The 7,705-nt window shown below is 36.0% G+C and overlaps 1 non-coding gene across 1 annotated transcript; it reads right to left on the bottom strand.

The window, feature by feature from the left end:
- Nucleotides 1-5,369: 5,369 nt before the first annotated feature.
- On the bottom strand, nt 5,370-5,443 carry TRNAS-ACU (transfer RNA serine (anticodon ACU)). The gene has a single exon. It is a non-coding gene; the product is annotated as a tRNA-Ser (tRNA).
- Nucleotides 5,444-7,705: the final 2,262 nt, after the last annotated feature.

Genomic DNA, 7,705 nt, shown 5'->3' with positions numbered 1-7,705 from the left:
ATCTCTCTTTTGCAAAGAGATAGGCATTGGAAAATTCAGGGCTATAACGTGTAAATGAAGCACTAACAGAAGGCTTTAAAATTTTCATTCTAGTGTCCTTCGTTTGGGAGAAAAATGCAAAGGTACAATGCAGCTTTTCCTTGCCGATATCTCTCTTTTGCAAAGAGATAGGCATTGGAAAATTTGGGGCTATAACGTGTAGACGAAGCACTAACAGGAGGCTTTAAAATTTTCATTCTAGTGTCCTTCGTTTGGGAGAAAAATGCAAAGGTACAATGCAGCTTTTCCTTGCCGATATCTCTCTTTTGCAAAGAGATAGGCATTGGAAAATTCAGGGCTATAACGTGTAGACGAAGCACTAACAGGAGGCTTTAAAATTTTCATTCTAGTGTCTTTCGTTTGGGAGAAAAATGCAAAGGTACAATACAGCTTTTCCTTGCCGATATCTCTCTTTTGCAAAGAGATAGGCATTGGAAAATTCAGGGATATAACGTGTAGATGAAGCACTAACAGGAGGCTTTAAAATTTTCATTCTAGTGTCCTTCGTTTGGGAGAAAAATGCAAAGGTACAATGCAGCTTTTCCTTGCCGATATCTCTCTTTTGCAAAGAGATGGGCATTGGAAATTTCAGGGCTATAACGTGTAGATGAAGCACTAACAGGAGGCTTTAAAATTTTCATTCTAGTGTCTTTCGTTTGGGAGAAAAATGCAAAGGTACAATACAGCTTTTCCTTGCCGATATCTCTCTTTTGCAAAGAGATAGGCATTGGAAAATTCAGGGATATAACGTGTAGATGAAGCACTAACAGGAGGCTTTAAAATTTTCATTCTAGTGTCCTTTGTTTGGGAGAAAAATGCAAAGGTTCAATACAGCTTTTCCTTGCCGATATCTCTCTTTTGCAAAGAGATAGGCATTGGAAAATTCAGGGCTATAACGTGTAGACGAAGCACTAACAGGAGGCTTTAAAATTTTCATTCTAGTGTCCTTCGTTTGGGAGAAAAATGCAAAGGTACAATGCAGCTTTTCCTTGCCGATATCTCTCTTTTGCAAAGAGATAGGCATTGGAAAATTCAGGGCTATAACGTGTAGATGAAGCACTAACAGGAGGCTTTAAAATGTTCATTCTAGTGTCTTTCGTTTGGGAGAAAAATGCAAAGGTACAATACAGCTTTTCCTTGCCGATATCTCTCTTTTGCAAAGAGATAGGCATTGGAAAATTCAGGGCTATAACGTGTAGATGAAGCACTAACAGGAGGCTTTAAAATTTTCATTCTAGTGTCCTTCGTTTGGGAGAAAAATGCAAAGGTTCAATACAGCTTTTCCTTGCCGATATCTCTCTTTTGCAAAGAGATAGGCATTGGAAAATTCAGGGCTATAACGTGCTATAAGCACTAACAGGAGGCTTTAAAATTTTCATTCTAGTGTCCTTCGTTTGGGAGAAAAATGCAAAGGTACAATGCAGCTTTTCCTTGCCGATATCTCTCTTTTGCAAAGAGATAGGCATTGGAAAATTCAGGGCTATAACGTGTAAATGAAGCACTAACAGGAGGCTTTACAATTTTCATTCTAGTGTCTTTCGTTTGGGAGAAAAATGCAAAGGTACAATACAGCTTTTCCTTGCCGATATCTCTCTTTTGCAAAGAGATAGGCATTGGAAAACTAAGGCTATAACGTGTAGATGAAGCACTAACAGGAGGCTTTAAAATTTTCATTCTAGTGTCCTTCGTTTGGGAGAAAAATGCAAAGGTTCAATACAGCTTTTTCTTGCCAATATCTCTCTTTTGCAAAGAGATAGGCATTGGAAAATTCAGGGCTATACCGTGTAGATGAAGCACTAACAGGAGGCTTTAAAATTTTCATTCTAGTGTCCTTCGTTTGGGAGAAACATGCAAAGGTACAATACAGCTTTTCCTTGCCGATATCTCTCTTTTGCAAAGAGATAGGCATTGGAAAATTCAGGGCTATAACGTGTAGACGAAGCACTAACAGGAGGCTTTAAAATTTTAATTCTAGTGTCCTTCGTTTGGGAGAAAAATGCAAAGGTACAATACAGCTTTTCCTTGCCGATATCTCTCTTTTGCAAAGAGATAGGCATTGGAAAATTCAGGGCTATAACGTGTAGACGAAGCACTAACAGGAGGCTTTAAAATTTTCATTCTAGTGTCCTTCGTTTGGGAGAAAAATGCAAAGGTACAATGCAGCTTTTCCTTGCCGATATCTCTCTTTTGCAAAGTGATAGGCATTGGAAAATTCAGGGCTATAACGTGTAGATGAAGCACTAACAGGAGGCTTTAAAATTTTCATTCTAGTGTCTTTCGTTTGGGAGAAAAATGCAAAGGTACAATACAGCTTTTCCTTGCCGATATCTCTCTTTTGCAAAGAGATAGGCATTGGAAAATTCAGGGCTATAACGTGTAGATGAAGCACTAACAGGAGGCTTTAAAATTTTCATTCTAGTGTCCTTCGTTTGGGAGAAAAATGCAAAGGTTCAATACAGCTTTTCCTTGCCAATATCTCTCTTTTGCAAAGAGATAGGCATTGGAAAATTCAGGGCTACATTAAACAGACTTCTATATGAGAAAGCAGCAAGGATGCAGTGGCGTTAATGTTTCCTGGTGTCAACCTGTATTATTTCAGTAGACATTGAAATGAGGATGCATCTTGCTGCCTTTCCAATGAAGCAAGTTTAATTTAGTAATAGGTGAAAAACCATCCCTACAAAGGTGTTAATCAGAGACTTGGCTTTGTGGACACTTTTCAGAGAACAAATTTGTTAGCATAAAAATAAAGCCAGAAAATGAAGAGCTGTTTAATCACTCAATTGGATTTTTTTTTGCCAGCATATTTCTTTTTCTCTGCAACCCACTGCTAAATTGAGCTTCCTAGCTGTTTTTATAAAATCAATGAATCAAATCTAACTCTGATTGCATCAGAGAAGGCCAGGTACCCTACACCATAACAGGAGGTTTGAAATTTTGACTTGTCTACTTAAAGATCACCAAAATCTGATAACAAGGTCAATTACGTCCCTGGGTGGGATTGAACCACCAACCTTTTGGTTAGTAGCAGGACACATTAACCGATTGCGCCACAGAGACACTTTGCAAAAAGAACATACTGACAAAGTCTAATAAGCATACATCTAGAACGTTTCCTAGAAAAACTTTAAAAAGTCAATAATCTGGAGAGTTTTTGTAAGATGTTTCTTCCATCAACCAACGAAGAAACACATTGGTACTTTCCCATGATGACTGAGTGCTTCAGGATCTCTTGCACTTACATGTGCAGCAGTGTACTGCAATGGAAGCATGCTGGGCCCATAACCCAGAGGTAGGCAGATTGAAACTATCCTTTGCTATATGCATTTTTTTTTGTTAATTTAAGTAATCAAAACTGGGATTGATATTTTTGCTCTTTTATTTTTACTTAAAGTACAATAACTTTTACCATTTTAATTTGTTTTAATAGTATATTGACAGTATAGTTTTCTTTAAAAAATCCACTTAATTTTCTTTACCCTATTATTAAAAGGGTAATTGACAAAAACAAACTACATTGTCACCAGAAGAGCAATACAAAATGTACAAGTGATATATTAAAATCATCTTTCCAGCTTGAATTTCAATGATGCATTGGGGCAACAATTTTGTGAGAAACATCTTCACCCTTAAATACAGATTTTCTTAATTCCTTACCTGTGTGCTAATTAGATATCACCTTGTTTTCACATTAAACAGACTTCTACATGAGAAAGCAGCAAGGATGCAGTGGCGTTAATGTTTCCTGGTGTCAACCTGTATTATTTCAGTAGACATTGAAATGAGGATGCATCTTGCTGCCTTTCCAATGAAGCAAGTTTAATTTAGTAATAGGTGAAAAACCATCCCTACAAAGGTGTTAATCAGAGACTTGGCTTTGTGGACACTTTTCAGAGAACAAATTTGTTAGCATAAAAATAAAGCCAGAAAATGAAGAGCTGTTTAATCACTCAATTGGATTTTTATTTGCCAGCATATTTCTTTTTCTCTGCAACCCACTGCTAAATTGTGCTTCCTAGCTTTTTTTATAAAATCAATGAATCAAATCTAACTCTGATTACATCAGAGAAGGCCAGGTACCCTACACCATAACAGGGGGTTTGAAATTTTGACTTGTCTACTTAAAGATCACCAAAATCTGATAACAAGGTCAATTACGTCCCTGGTTGGGATTGAACCACCAACCTTTTGGTTAGTAGCCGGACACACTAACTGATTGCGCCACAGAGACACTTTGCAAAAAGTACATACTGACAAAGGCTAATAAGCATACATCTAGAACGTTTCCTAGAAAAACTTTAAAAAGTCAATAATCTGGAGAGTTTTTGTAAGATGTTTCTTCCATCAACCAACAAAGAAACACATTGGTACTTTCCCATGATGACTGAGTGCTTCAGGATCTCTTGCACTTACATGTGCAGCAGAGTACTGCAATGGAAGCATGCTGGGCCCATAACCCAGAGGTAGGCAGATTGAAACTATCCTTTGCTATATGCATTTTTTTTTTGTTAATTTAAGTAATCAAAACTGGGATTGATATTTTTGCTTTTTTATTTTTACTTAAAGTACAATAACTTTTACCATTTTAATTTGTTTTAATAGTATATTGACAGTATAGTTTTCTTTAAAAAATCCACTTAATTTTCTTTACCCTATTATTAAAAGGGTATTTGACAAAAACAAACTACATTGTCACCAGAAGAGCAATACAAAATGTACAAGTGATATATTAAAATCATCTTTCCAGCTTGAATTTCAATGATGCATTGGGGCAACGATTTTGTGAGAAACATCTTCACCCTTAAATAAAGATTTTCTTAATTCCTTACCTGTGTGCTAATTAGATATCACCTTGTTTTCACATTAAACAGACTTCTACATGAGAAAGCAGCAAGGATGCAGTGGCGTTAATGTTTCCTGGTGTCAACCTGTATTATTTCAGTAGACATTGAAATGAGGATGCATCTTGCTGCCTTTCCAATGAAGCAAGTTTAATTTAGTAATAGGTGAAAAACCATCCCTACAAAGGTGTTAATCAGAGACTTGGCTTTGTGGACATTTTTCAGAGAACAAATTTGTTAGCATAAAAATAAAGCCAGAAAATGAAGAGCTGTTTAATCACTCAATTGGATTTTTTTTTTGCCAGCATATTTCTTTTTCTCTGCAACCCACTGCTAAATTGTGCTTCCTAGCTGTTTTTATAAAATCAATGAATCAAATCTAACTCTGATTGCATCAGAGAAGGCCAGGTACCCTACACCATAACAGGGGGTTTGAAATTTTGACTTGTCTACTTAAAGATCACCAAAATCTGATAACAAGGTCAATTACGTCCCTGGGTGGGATTGAACCACCAACCTTTTGGTTAGTAGCCGGACACACTAACCGATTGCGCCACAGAGACCCTTTGCAAAAAGTACTTACTGACAAAGGCTAATAAGCATACATCTAGAACGTTTCCTGAAAAACTTTAAAAAGTCAATAATCTGGAGAGTTTTTGTAAGATGTTTCTTCCATCAACCAACGAAGAAACACATTGGTACTTTCCCATGATGACTGAGTGCTTCAGGATCTCTTGCACTTACATGTGCAGCAGTCTACTGCAATGGAAGCATGCTGGGCCCATAACCCAGAGGTAGGCAGATTGAAACTATCCTTTGCTATATGCATTTTTTTTGTTAATTTAAGTAATCAAAACTGGGATTGATATTTTTGCTCTTTCATTTTTACTTAAAGTACAATAACTTTTACCATTTTAATTTGTTTTAATAGTATATTGACAGTATAGTTTTCTTTAAAAAATCCACTTAATTTTCTTTACCCTATTATTAAAAGGGTAATTGACAAAAACAAACTACATTGTCACCAGAAGAGCAATACAAAATGTACAAGTGATATATTAAAATCATCTTTCCAGCTTGAATTTCAATGATGCATTGGGGCAACGATTTTGTGAGAAACATCTTCACCCTTAAATAAAGATTTTCTTAATTCCTTACCTGTGTGCTAATTAGATATCACCTTGTTTTCACATTAAACAGACTTCTACATGAGAAAGCAGCAAGGATGCAGTGGCGTTAATGTTTCCTGGTGTCAACCTGTATTATTTCAGTAGACATTGAAATGAGGATGCATCTTGCTGCCTTTCCAATGAAGCAAGTTTAATTTAGTAATAGGTGAAAAACCATCCCTACAAAGGTGTTAATCAGAGACTTGGCTTTGTGGACACTTTTCAGAGAACAAATTTGTTAGCATAAAAATAAAGCCAGAAAATGAAGAGCTGTTTAATCACTCAATTGGATTTTTTTTTGCCAGCATATTTCTTTTTCTCTGCAACCCACTGCTAAATTGTGCTTCCTAGCTGTTTTTATAAAATCAATGAATCAAATCTAACTCTGATTACATCAGAGAAGGCCAGGTACCTTACACCATAACAGGGGGTTTGAAATTTTGACTTGTCTACTTAAAGATCACCAAAATCTGATAACAAGGTCAATAACGTCCCTGGTTGGGACTGAACCACCAACCTTTTGGTTAGTAGCCGGACACACTAACTGATTGCGCCACAGAGACACTTTGCGAAAAGTATATACTGACAAAGGCTAATAAGCATACATCTAGAACGTTTCCTAGAAAAACTTTAAAAAGTCAATAATATGGAGAGTTTTTGTAAGATGTTTCTTCCATCAACCAACAAAGAAACACATTGGTACTTTCCCATGATGACTGAGTGCTTCAGGATCTCTTGCACTTACATGTGCAGCAGAGTACTGCAATGGAAGCATGCTGGGCCCATAACCCAGAGGTAGGCAGATTGAAACGATCCTTTGCTATATGCATTTTTTTTGTTAATTTAAGTAATCAAAACTGGGATTGATATTTTTGCTCTTTTATTTTTACTTAAAGTACAATAACTTTTACCATTTTAATTTGTTTTAATAGTATATTGACAGTATAGTTTTCTTTAAAAAATCCACTTAATTTTCTTTACCCTATTATTAAAAGGGTAATTGACAAAAACAAACTACATTGTCACCAGAAGAGCAATACAAAATGTACAAGTGATATATTAAAATCATCTTTCCAGCTTGAATTTCAATGATGCATTGGGGCAACGATTTTGTGAGAAACATCTTCACCCTTAAATAAAGATTTTCTTAATTCCTTACCTGTGTGCTAATTAGATATCACCTTGTTTTCACATTAAACAAACTTCTACATGAGAAAGCAGCAAGGATGCAGTGGCGTTAATGTTTCTTGGTGTCAACCTGTATTATTTCAGTAGACATTGAAATGAGGATGCATCTTGCTGCCTTTCCAATGAAGCAAGTTTAATTTAGTAATAGGTGAAAAACCATCCCTACAAAGGTGTTAATCAGAGACTTGGCTTTGTGGACACTTTTCAGAGAACAAATTTGTTAGCATAAAAATAAAGCCAGAAAATGAAGAGCTGTTTAATCACTCAATTGGATTTTTTTTTGCCAGCATATTTCTTTTTCTCTGCAACCCACTGCTAAATTGTGCTTCCTAGCTGTTTTTATAAAATCAATGAATCAAATCTAACTCTGATTACATCAGAGAAGGCCAGGTACCCTACACCATAACAGGGGGTTTGAAATTTTGACTTGTCTACTTAAAGATCACCAAAATCTGATAAGGTCAATTA

Source organism: Pseudophryne corroboree, chromosome 8 (genome assembly GCF_028390025.1).
Source record: "Pseudophryne corroboree isolate aPseCor3 chromosome 8, aPseCor3.hap2, whole genome shotgun sequence".
NCBI classification, from domain to species: Eukaryota; Metazoa; Chordata; class Amphibia; order Anura; family Myobatrachidae; genus Pseudophryne; species Pseudophryne corroboree.
This window is presented reverse-complemented; position numbering and strand designations above follow the sequence as displayed.